This window comes from Hyla sarda, chromosome 2, assembly GCF_029499605.1.
Source record: "Hyla sarda isolate aHylSar1 chromosome 2, aHylSar1.hap1, whole genome shotgun sequence".
NCBI lineage: Eukaryota > Metazoa > Chordata > Amphibia > Anura > Hylidae > Hyla > Hyla sarda.
This window is the reverse complement of record NC_079190.1, coordinates 283,851,669-283,864,939: the sequence shown is the minus strand read 5'-3', so window position 1 is coordinate 283,864,939 and position 13,271 is coordinate 283,851,669. Positions and strand designations below refer to the sequence as shown.

Here is a 13,271-nt window from a genome sequence, read left to right as displayed (position 1 = left end):
GTCACAAGCAGAAACATAAAACATAGTTCTGACATAGTAAGAAGTATTAAAATAAGAATAAAAATAAAGATAAAAGAAGTCCACACCTATAAAAGAAAAAAAAAAAATATATATAGATATATATGGGAAATAACTCCACAAAGAAAAAGAAAGGAAGCGGAGCGCTCACTGTTCCAGGGCAGACAGATCACTTCAATGGGGTGATCTCAGGACCGGGCATGGATCTGTGCAGGGAGGCGGCAGCTGGTAACCGGGGGAGCTCAGGCGTCGGGCCACGGACTGTTACACGCCCCTAGGCGCTTCTTCAGGCCAGTGAAGACATCATCACGTTTTAAACTTTTTCCCAGGATACGTCATGTGAGTGAAGTGAAGAAATAAAACACAGGTGAGTATTAATCAATTATGGCACTCGTGTTAGAAAAAGTAAAAACAACATACTGATTAACTATTTCATTCCAGTAACTCAAGGGTGTTGCTGCGGGTTACAGCAAAGCACCCTAGCTATTTTTATCATTCAGACCCAGCGGTCCGGTTGCGTTCAACCTCAGGATCCATCTGGACTCCTTCTGCAATAGAATCTGGTGTCTGTTTTTGCCTCTACTAGGAAATTCCACTCTTTCTATGGCGCAGAATTTTAAACCACTTATGTTACTATTATGACATAAACTCATATGTTGGATAAAATGCTGCGAGCCCTGTTTTCTGTTTGGATTTAATGTAATCTCGGATGGTTCTATTACGCTTGTATGTAATAATGGGTTTTTGACATGTAATGTCAGCTAAATCTGCGTCTTTTTCCAACATAAACCAGTTGGCATAAATCGTGTTTTTTATTCTGTCGTTGAGAGGGGTATTTTTGAATGAGAATACAGCTCTTGGAAGATAAGGAGAATCTTCCTTCTGATGGTTGTTAGATAACAATTTTTCTCTTGGAATAGCATTGATTCTGTTGCGGGCCTGTGTGATAACTTTTTTAGGGTATCCCCTCTTTATTAAGCGGTCAGATAGTTCATCAATCTGATGATCCAACATCTCTTGGCTATTATTGATGCATCATAGACGCACCATTTGGCTATATGGGATTCCGTTTTTTGTTTGAAATGTGTGGGAAGAATCGTAATATAAATATGCATTTCTTGATGTGTCTTTCCTGAAACCTGCCATTTGAATCTGTCCATTAACTATAGTGATCATTACTTCTAGGAACTCCAATGAGTTCCCCCCCCATAGACAGATGTGAATATCATGTTCATATTGTTTATGTCGTTGAGGTATGTGACGAACTCCCGGAATTGGTTAGGGGTCCCCGACCATATGACCATGATATCGTTAACATACCTCAAAATTTACTTAATAAGGTGCAGGAAAGGGTTAAGAGATGTAAAAATGTAGTTCTGCTCGAACACACTCAGGAAGATACCGAACAGTAGAAGAAAAGAAACAGATCACACACCTAAATATCTTGCTGTGCAATTTATTACTGAAGTAGTCCGATACACTTCAACATTCCGACACCCCTTGACCGTGCAGAGCTGGAGCGGCAGGAGCTACACACCTGGACGACCCATCCAGGTGTGTAGCTCCTGCCACTCCAGCTCTGCATGGTCAAGGGGTGTCGGAATGTTGAAGTGTATCGGACTACTTCAGTAATAAACTGCACAGCAAGATATTCAGGTGTGTGATCTGTTTCTTTTCTTCTACTGTTCGGTATATATCTACTTGATTTCTACATGCAGCACAACCTAGGACTCTTGTGCATACTACATTCCACCCCCCCCCCCCCCCAAACAGCTATTGAATTACATTCTGTCAAGGTATTCCATTCACTGCCCGCAAGCGGGGCACGGCTGCTTTCCTCTCCTGTTTGCATACACTCAGGAAGATGTTTGCATACACTCATGATATTGGGGACCCCATCGCGGTCCCCAGCAATTGTCTGTACCAATTCCCTGCCAGCTGGAAGCAATTATTAGTGAGGACTAGCATAGTGGCATCAGTGATAAAGCGTACAAAGTCAGGCGACCTCCACAATGTAGACCTCCCCCATCATGCGGGATGCGGGTGTACAGGCTCTCAACATCAATAGATGCCAAGCTGTATCCCTCCTTCCACTGAAAATTTTGAAGTACCTGAATCAAGTCACCCGTATCCCTGACAAAGGTGGGGATGCTTTCTAACAATGGGGATAGGAGCCAATCCAGGTAGCTGGAGAGAAACTGGGTGGGGGATCCAAAAGCTGCAATAATTGGACGACCTGGAGGAGGGCTTTCCCTCTTATGAATTTTTGGGAGGATGTACATGTATGGCTTGCCTGGATTGATAGGAATTAATTTTTCAGCGGTTTTCAATGTATGAATTTCTTTTTCCACATTCTTACGTAATAGATTGCGGACTTTACCAACAATTTTTTCTGTGGAGTCTGATTTGATTTGGTTGCCGAGTTGTTTATTAATTTCATTATTATAATCGGCTGTCCACCATATCACGGTGGCACCCCCTTTATCCACTTTGGAAATAGTAATGTCCTCCCTGCTGGCTAACCAATCTAGCGCCATTTTTTCTTTCTGTGAGATATTAGCACGTCCCTTAGGATAACAAAGGGCTCTGATTTCCTTACATATGGTACTGTGCTGAAAAATATATCCAAGGGGCTCCCTGGGATAGTAGGGGGTTAAATGTGGAGGGATTCCCACCCCTAAAAATTTCCCCTCGATCACTTTGTTCTACCAGGCAGGCATCCAACATATTTTCCTCATCCTCCAGCAAATCTCGCTACCACATAATCTTGAGGCTCCATTCCTTTACTAGGTACAAAACCAATAGTGCTGACAAAACACTGCTTTTCACCCTCACGGGTAGGTGCAGATTCTAAATTTTTATTAGGATTTTTTGCATGCTTTTGTGATGCAAACATTTTTTTTAAATTTAACTTCCTTTAAATAAATCTTCGTCGAATGAAACTAAATCAAAATCCTCCTTTAAGCCAAAATTCAAGCCCTTTTCTAGGACTGATGTACATTCAGGTGTAAGTTGTACGTTGTTAAATTCCCTATCAAACTTTGAGATGGATTCATCTCCATGAGTTTTTTCTCTAAATTTGTCATATATGTAGAAAATTGGGCATCCGACATCCTGGTCTTCAATTCCTGCTGTGCCTTACATAGCTCTACTGTCACTTGCTCATATTCCATTTTATTTTGATCCAACACCAGTTGTTGCAGATTAAGCATTGAATATATATAGGAAAGACATTAAGAAATTACATAAAAGATTGGAGGAAATTTATTCTAACGATTTATTGATCGTCGTAATTAGTAGAGCTGGAGGTCCTCGATTGGAAATCCAATCTGTTGCCCATAGTTTCTTTATAGTTCTACAGGGTGGATTATATGTAGAAAAGATCTCTATATGCAGATCGGTATTTTGCAGCGCTGGAGACCCCAGCCATGGAGCCCACTCTGTTGCGCATAGTTTTTACACAGTTCTCCAAAGGGAGTTTGCTAAAGAAGGAGGGTCGGCATCAATTTCTTCTTCCATATTGTAGCTATTTCTTTCCGGCAACTTTATTTCCACATTTTTGCAGCACTTGAGACCCCTAATTATGAACCCTCTTCGCAGCGCATGATTTCTCTGTGATTTGACGGAACAGAGTAGAAATAGTAGAAAAGTAGAAATAATGTATCTGGTGTCTTACTCAGAGTTATTTTGCATGTTGTTACATGTTCCAATGATGTTCGTTATAGTTTCAGTCCTCCGGTAGAGAATATGAGCACATTTTTGCAGCGCTGGAGACCCCTAAATGTGGGCCCACTTTGCAGTGCATGATTTCTCAGGGATTTGGTGGAAGAGAGTAGAACCAATGTATTTGATGTCTTACTCAGATGTCTTACTCAGGAGTTATTTTGCATGTTGCTACATATTCCAATGATGTTCCTTGTAGTTTAAGTTCTTCGGTAGAGAAGATGAGCATTAGTGATGATCGGCATTGGCCATATTCGAATTTGCGATATTTCGCGAATATATAAACGAATATTCTTCCTATATTCGCGAATTTCGCTTATTCGTTATATTCGCATATGTGAATATTCGCATATTCGCGTATTCGAGGAAGAAAATAGTGAGGGGGTGGGCAACTTTACTATTGGTTGCTAAGGATGTGGTTGATAACCTCTGAAAAGTGTATTTGCATCATTCTATTTGCATATGCGAATATGCGGAAAAAAGTGAATATTCGTAATTTCTAATATATAGCGAATATATTCTCAATAGTCGCGAATTTGCGATATTTGCGATAAAAATTCGAAATGCGAATATTGGCGTCCAACACGGGGTGTTTGATGTGTTAATGAGTATCGGAACAGATGGGCATAATATGTTTGCTGTGTCACTAATTTTCGGTATTCTTTTATTACATACTGTTATATATTCCAAAGTTGTTTGACATAGCTTCAGCTTTCCAAAGAGATTTCATCGCAGGCGAAGCCGGCATTAAACTCTCCACTGTGTCGGCAGTGGAACGCTTCCAATGTTCACATCAAGCAAGTACAGCATACATGTTGCTCAATATCCATGCAAGTAGTGATTGTATTTTATTGCACCGGGACAATTTGTAGAATTGTTGCTGTTGCTTAGGTTATATAGTGTGGTGTGCAATGTAGGGAAGATGTTGTAACCCTGGGGGCAGATGTTATTAACCCCTTCTTGTTGTGACGCCAGGGCGTGGTTTAGCCTCAACCACCCGAAGGTGATACTGCTGGTCCTGGGCTAGGCATGGGGGCATTGAAGACACCTACGCCAAGTTATGGACAACGGTAGCTTTACTGAGGGTAGACAGGTGATACGGTCTATGCAGTACAGCCAATATCCCAAGGAGGTGACCAGTGACACAGGAGGACCTCGCAGGCTTGCTGGGACTTGCAGTATGTAGAGACACTTAAGTGCAGGCCACGGTGACTAGACAATTGACTTGACTGACGACTGACTTGTGACTGACAAGACGATGACTTTAGCTTACTTGAGCTGACTTGTGGCTGCAGACTTTAGGCTTGAGGCCTCCAATGCTCCGGACACACACTGAGATGACTGCACTGGACCTCAGCATACAGCAGAAGAGAGAGATTGCAGCCCCTCCCCTGGTTTTATAGGGGGGGGGACTGTGCAAGGAGCCCATAGGTTACTTGGGAGTCACCTGGTCACTAGTGCCTCCTGGGTAACAATCACATGGTAACAGCTATTAAAGAAACAGTACAACTTATGCACATAGGGGATAACACATAAAGGGGGCCCTGTGGACATGGAGAGAGTGACCATCACCAGAGCTTATGGGGCACCGTAAACGGCTATCCGGTGGCAGCTGAAGCAGTCTGCGCTGCCGGATAGCTGTTTATGCGATGTCCCCGACATACAAAAGCATCGTATGTTGATGCTGCCTTCAACATGCGATGGCCTCTGAGAGGCCATCGCATGTTGAAATTATCGTATGTCTGGGCCATCGTAGGTCGGGGGGTCACTGTATATAGTTCGGCAGTATTGTATATAGTTAGTATATAGTTCAGCAGTATTGTAATTATACGGGGCAAGTTCACTTTTAATGGTAGCAGTAATCACAGGGTAACATTAATGTAGACAATATCAATAATAAATAGAAAGCAGCCACTGGACCTACTAACTCTGAGCAAGTCTACATGCCTGTAAAGGTGTTGTACTCTCAGCACAACACCATATGGTAAGGTGCAATATTCTGCACACTACACCTTAAAGATCGCAATATTCCACTAGGAGCACACCTCTCTCTTTTTACTTTATTTCAGATCTTAGGAAAGGCAGACATGGTATGGACCAGAATGCTGATCGGATGTCAAAGACAGAAGGGGGATTGTGTAGGTGGTACCTTATTGTTGTGAAAAGTGAAGTGACCATACATGAGTAAGGGCCCATTAAAATGTCGTCGTCGTCCCCCCCCCCCCCCCCCCCCGATCCCTGGACAATAAAGTGTACCCGTCATGTCACAGAAGAGAATAATGCTTGTATATGTAACTCACTAGGTCATGCAGATTCTTTACATGTCTTGTTTGTGGGTCTAGCTTTTATGTTTGGCTCACAAATCCCTCAAATCTGCTGCTTACTTATTCTGACACCCACTGCTCAGAAAGGGGCATGTTCCAGGCATGTACTGAGCTTACCCTTACTCCTAACTGGGGGTGACAACAGGTCCTCTGGAACACAAGCCATAGCAAATAACTGTGGTTGCTAAAATACAGCAATGGTATTACATAGGTAACTCCATAAAAGGAGAAACCAAAGAAGATGGTTTAAACTAAGCAAATGATGCATGGAAAATGTTCATAGTTACTTTACAGATAAACTGTTCATGACACATAAAATAACCCTGCAATGGTTTCAGTTCCTTATATAGCAGCATTATAAATAATGACAAAGGTCTTGATATTTGTATTTTACTGTTGAAGTTGTTTTTGATCCTCTAAAATTGAGGAATGTAATATAACATCCTGCATGATAAGAAGTTAATGAATTGACCTATGAGGTGCTCCATTATGGGCAGCTTACACAGCTGTATTCCTAAACTGCAGTAATGCTACTACATAACTGAACCTCTTTAGGCAACCACAGCTTGTTTTTAGGCTACAGCCACAAGGCAGAAGCTGTGTGATTTCTGCATGTTGGAAAATCCACTGCTTTTCCATAGCGGCAAATCTGCACCAAACTAGGCCGATTTTGGTGCAGATTTGCCACTGTGTTCAGGAGCAGGGGCTCCTTTTTATACCAGGACTCTTAGTAGTGAGGTAATGCATTTAGTACTGTATGCATCAGCACTCACTTTATATTTGCCAAGCCTGTTGCTCTCCCACTCAGGTCAACAAATGTACAGTGACTGGCAATGCATACAGTACTGTATGCATCGCTGCTCACTACTTGTACAGTACATATGCAGGGTCAGGTGCTCTAACAAACAACCTGGTAAATGTACAGTAAGCAGCAATGTATACTGTACTGTATGCATCACAGCTCACCACCTAGTGTACAGTACATTTGCAGAGCCAGGCTTTGCCGTTCACTACAGTTAATGTACATTTACTGGATCTGTTGCACCAAATCCAGCTAATGTTAAACGAGCAGTCATACATACAGTACTGTATGCATCACTGCTCGGGCCTGTACAGGAGGAGGGAGTCCCTGTCTATTTAAATGGGCGCTCTCATTAAAACCAGTTTTTGCTATTGCACTCCTTATGGTAAATAAAAAATGTTTTTAATGTATGTTGTTTAAAAAAAAAAAAAAAAAAGAAGTTTTCTATGTTTTATTTGTGTTTAAAAAAAATGCAGCTAGGTGTCTCCCTACTTGTCCAGAGCACATTTCCCCCCATCTCTTGCACAGACTTTGGACTTCTGCTGGCCTGGCAGAAGTCCAAAATCAGGAAGAGCAGTCTGGGCCAATCAGAGCTCATCTCACACACTGAACTGCTGTGGGCTGTGTGTAGCAGAGTGAGGGAGGAAGTTCTCCCCTGTATGGCTTCATATGATGTCACCTCTGCTGGGTAATGCCCCTTCCAAGTCTGTGAATCTGACTGAGACTGAGCAGAAAATACAGAGCAATATCAAGGTAGAGAACTAATAAATAATAAAAATAGTGGCAGGGGCTGGTTTATCATGATGGGGGCTGTGAACTGGGAGGATTATAAAATTTACCAAGATCATGACAGGTACTCTTTAATCGTATTTAAAATGTGCAACATATGTGCAACACAATCTACAACATTTGTGGACTTTGTACATTGAGTTGCCTATGGAATTCAATTAGGAAAATGCAATAAACAGACAGTGGATCTGTCACAACATTTAATATGCTGTGGTATTAAAATCTGCACCACAGGTCAACTTCTGCTTTGGATTCTATTTGTGCTGTATTGTAGCTGCAAAAGCAGTTTTAGGAAATGTCCACTTGCGGGATCCTTCTAATGTGGTGCTGGGTGGGAAACTTAATAAGGCTGGTTCACATCACATTTTCTCCCATAGGGGAACGCGTATGCTTTCGTATGCTTTCGTATGCGCTCCCATATGTAATTCATTTCAATGAGCCGGCCGGAGTGAAACGTTCGGTCTGGTCCGCTCATTTTTGCCCCGTATGCGCATTTTCCCCAGACCTAAAACTGTGGTCAACCATGGTTTTAGGTCCGGTTATTAAAGCGCATACGGCGCAAAAATGTGCCGACCGTACCAAACGTTTCACTGCGGCCGGCTCATTGAAATTAATTACATACGGGAGCGCATATGAAAGCATACGGGGGCGCAAGGTTTTAGCTCTCCCCTGCTGTATGCGCTCCCGTATGGGAGAAAACGTGATGTGAACCAGCCCTAATACTAATGATCTGCTCCTAGACAGATTGCACTCCCTCCCACTCTTTCTTAAAGGGGTACTCTGTTGAGACAAAATAGAGTTGTAGTCAATGGAGAATATTCAGAGCAAGGTCTTGTTACCAGTGGGGTACCTCAGGGATCTGTACTGGGACCAATATTGTTTAATATCTTCATTAGTGATATTACAGAAGGCCTCAATGGTAAGGTATGTCTTTTTGCTGATGACACAAAGATATGTAACAGGGTTGATGGTCCTGGAGGGATCCACCAAATGGAAAAGAATTTAGGAAAACTAGAAGAATGGTCAGAACTCTGGCAACTGAAATTTAATGTGGACAAGTGCAAGATAATGCACCTGGGGCTTAAAACCCCCAAGTGCAGAATATAGAGTATTTGACACAGTCCTGACCGCAGTATCTGAGGAAAGGGATTTAGGAGTAATTATTTCAGAAGACTTAAAGGTAGGCAGACAATGTAATAGAGCAGCAAGAAACGATAGCAGAAAGCTTGAATGTATAGGGAGAGGTATAAGCAGTAGAAAGAGAGAAGTGTTCATGCCGCTGTACAGAACACTGGTGAGACCTCACTTAAAGTATTGCGCGCAGTACTGGAGGCCGTATCTCCAAAAGGATATAGATGCTCTAGAGAGAGTTCAGAGAAGAGCTACTAAACTAGTACATGGATTGCAGGATAAAACTTACCAGGAAAGGTTAAAGGACCTTAACATGCATAGCTTGGAAGAAAGAGGAGACAGAGGGGATATGATAGAGACTTTTAAATACATAAAGGGAATCAACACGGTAAAGGAGGAGAATAATTCTAAAAGAAGAAAAACTACCACAAGAGGACATAGTTTTAAATTAGAGGGTCAAAGGTTTATGCAGGAATATCAGGAAGTATTACTTTACTGAGTAGTGGATGCATGGAATAGCCTTCCTGCAAAAGTGGTCATTGCAAATACAGTGAAGGAGTTTAAACATGCATGGCATAGGCATAAAGCTATCCTTCATATAAGATAGGACCAGGGACTATTGATAGGATTCAGAGTATTGGGCAGACTAAATGGGCCAAATGGTTCTTATCTGCCGAAACATTCTATGTTTCTATGTTTTCTCCGGAGGGAAAAAAAATGTTTTCAAATCAACTGGTGCCAGAAAGTTATACAGATTTGTAATTTACTGCTATTAAAAAAAAATCTTAATGGTTCCAGTACTTATTAGCTGCTGTATGCTCCAGAGGAAGTTGTGTAGTTTTTTCCAGTCTGACCACGGTGCTCTCTGCTGCCACCTCTGTCCATGTCAGGAACTGTCCAGAGCAGGAGCAAATCCCCATAGCAAACCTCTCCTGCACCAGTTCCTGACACGGACCAAGGTGGGAACAGAAAGCACTGTGGTCAGACTGGAAAGAATTACGCAACTTCCTCTGGAGCATACAGCAGCTGATAAGTACTGGAAGGATTAAGATTTTTATACAGAAGTAATTTACAAATCTGCTCCTCGCCTTCTTAAAATTATAGCTCTTTTATATTTCCATCCACAGACCCATGTGAGGGCTGTTTTTTTTTTTTTTTTTTTTGAGTGACCAATTGTACTTTGTAATAACATCACTCATTTTACCAAAATTGAAAAGAAAACTGAAATTGTACAAATTTTGAAGGGTTTCGTTTTCACGTTGTACACTTTTGCACACATTGAAAATGACATGTTTTCTTTATTCGGTGGGTCAATACGATTAACCCCTTAAGGATTAAGGCCCATTTTCACCTTAAGGACCTGGGCACTTTCACTTTAAGCATTAAAGGAGTACTCCGGCGCGCACTTTTTTCCTTTTATCCCGTCCGGGCTGCAAAATAAAAGAAAACACACTTTCTCTTACCTGCCTAGGCTCCCCCGGTGCTCCGGTACAGGTGTTCGGTCCCCGGGCTTCTTACTTCCTGTTAGCCCGGCACGTCACATGGAGCTTCAGCCTATCACCCGCTGAGGCGGGACATCGCTGCGGCCGGTGATAGGCTGGAACTCCGTGTGACGTGCTGGGCTAACAGGAAGTAAGAAGAATACAGCCCGGGGACCGAACACCTGTACCGGAGCACCGGGGGAGCCTAGGCAGGTAAGAGAAAGTGTGTTTTCTTTTATTTTGCAGCCCGGACGGGATAAAATGAAAAAAGTGCACGCCGGAGTACTCCTTTAATAACTCTAGGATGCTTTTACTTTTCATTCTGATTCCAACACTGTTTTTCGTGACATATTCTACTTCATGTTAGTGGTAAATTTTTGTCGATACTTGCATCATTTCTTGGTAAAAAAAAAATCAAAAATTTGATGAAAAATTTGAAAATTTTGCATTTTTATTACTTTGAAGCTCTCTGCTTATAAGGAATATGGACATCCCAAATAAATTACATATTGATTCACATATACAATATGTCTACTTTATGTTGGCATCATAAAATTGACGAGTTTTTAGTTTTGGAAGACATCAGAGGGCTTCAAAGTTCAGCAGCAATTTTCCAATTTTTCACAACATTTTCAAAATCAGAATTTTTCAGGGACCAGTTCAGTTTTGAAGTGGATTTGAAGGGCCTTCATATTAGAAATACCCTACAAATGACCCCATTATAAAAACTGCACCCCTCAAAGTATTCAAAATGACATTCAGTCAGCGTTTTAACCCTTTAGGTGTTTCACAGGAATAGCAGCAGTGTGAAGGAGAAAATTCCAAATCTTCATTTTTTACACTGGCATGTTCTTGTAGACCCAGTTTTTGAATATTTACAAGGGGTAAAAGAGAAATCACCCTAAAATTTGTAACCCAATATATCTCGAGTAAGGAAATACCTAATATGTGGATGTTAAGTGCTCCGTGGGTGCACTAGAGGGCTCAGAAGGGAAGGAACGACAATGAGATTTTGAAGAGTGAGTTTTTCTGAAATGGTTTTTGGGGGGCATGTCACATTTAGGAAGCCCCTATGGTGCCAGAACAGCAAAAAAAAACCTCCACATGGCATACTATTTTGGAAACTACACCCCTCAAGAAACATAACAAGGAGTACAGTGAGCCTTAACACCCCACAGGTTTTTGAGGACTTTTCGTTAAAGTTGGATGTGTAAAATTATTATTTTTTTCACAAAAATGCTGATTTTTCCCCAAATTTTACATTTAGGAAACTACACCCCTCAAGGAACGTAACAAGGGGTACAGTGAGCCTTAAAGGGGTACTCTGGCATTAAGACATCTTATCCCCCATCCAAAGGATATGGGATAGGATGCCTGATTGCGGGGGTCCCATCGCTGGGGACCCCCTTGTTCAAACACTTGTGTGGTGTTACGGCTCACTATACCCCTTTTTACGTTCCATTAGGGGTGTAGTTCCCAAAATGGGGTCACATGTGGGTATTTTTTTTTGCGCTTATGTCAGAACTACTGTAATGATCAGCCACCCCTGTGCAAATCCCCTCAAAAATACATGGCGCTCTCACTAATGAGCTCTGCTGTGTGCCCGCAGAGCATTTTACGTCCACATATGGGGTAAATAGCATTTTTTATTTTAATTTTTTTACAATAACATGCTGGAGTAGACCCCAACTTTACCTTTTCATATGGGGTAATTGGAGAAAAATCGCCCCAAAATTTGTAAGGCAATTTCTCCCGAGTACAGAAATATCCCATATGTGGCACTAAACTGTTGCCTTGAAATACGACAGGGCTCCGAAGTAAGAGAGAGCGCCATGCGCATTTGAGGTCCAAATTAGGGATTTGCATATGGACGGACCCGGATGCAAGAATTACACTTGCCTCCGATACAAAATTACCCTACGGCAGTGTTTCCCAAACAGGGTGCCTACAGCTGTTGCAAAACCATCAGCATGCCTCGACAGTCAATGGCTGTTCGGCAACACTGGGAGTTGTTTTTTTTGTAACAGCTGGAGGCTCCGTTTTAGAAACCGTGCCATATGAGACGTTTCTTATTTTTATTGGGGGGGGGGGGGGAGGTTGTGAAATGTGTAGAGATATGTGTATATGTAATGTTTTACTTTTCACAGCTCAGCGAGTTTCCCGCTGGGAGTTTGAGCTGCATCTCAAACTTGCAGCGAGAAACTGTAAACCCGCCCATGTGATTGTACCCTGTACATTCACATGTGGCGGGGGTGGGGGGGGAACCTCCAGCTGTTGCAAAAGTACAACACCCAGCATGCCCTTTGGCTGTCCGTGTATGCTGGGGGTTGTAGTTATGCAACAGCTGGAGGGACACTGGTTGCAAAACACTGAGAGTTTGTTACTTAACTCACAGTTTCCCAACCAGTGTGCCTCCAGCTGTTGCAAAAGTACAACTCCCAGCATGTACGGACAGCCAAAGGGCATGCTGGGAGTTGTAGTTTGGAACAGCTGGAGGCACACTGGTTGCAAAACACTGAATTTGGTAACAAACTCTGTGTTTCGCAACCAGTGTGCCTTCAGCTGTTGCAAAAACTACAACTCTCATCATGCAGTGACATACTGGGACTTGTAGTTATGCAACAACTGGAGGCATACTACTGACACTCCCAGCATGCCCTTTGGCTGTCCGTGCATGCTGGGGGTTGTAGTTATGCAACAGCTGGAGGCACATTGGTTGCAAAACACTGAGAGTTTGTTACTTAACTCAGTGTTTCCAAACCTGTGTGCCTCCAGCTGTTGCAAAACTACAACTCCCAGCATGCATGGTCTGTCAGTGCATGCTGGGAGTTATAGTTTTGCAATAGTTGGAGGCACACAGGTTGGGAAACACTGAGTTAGGAAATAGACAATGTTTCCCAACCAGTGTGCCTCCAGTTGTTGCAAAACTACAAGTCCCAGGGCATGTTGGGAGTTGTAGTTATGCAACAATTTGAGGAGAACAGTTTGGAGACCACTATGCAG

At 42.4% G+C, this 13,271-nt stretch overlaps 1 protein-coding gene across 4 annotated transcripts in view; it reads left to right on the top strand.

The window, feature by feature from the left end:
* Positions 1-236: 236 nt before the first annotated feature.
* The window catches only part of PTAFR (platelet activating factor receptor), a 40,072-nt gene continuing 27,037 nt past the window's right edge, over positions 237-13,271 (top strand). For 3 of the 4 annotated variants that reach the window (XM_056560641.1, XM_056560640.1, XM_056560636.1), the window contains exons 1-2: positions 237-385; positions 5,811-5,879. The gene's annotated coding sequence lies outside the window, so the exon portion shown is untranslated. The remainder of the gene's footprint in view (positions 386-5,810; positions 5,880-13,271) is intronic. The other variant, XM_056560638.1, reaches the window with a different exon arrangement.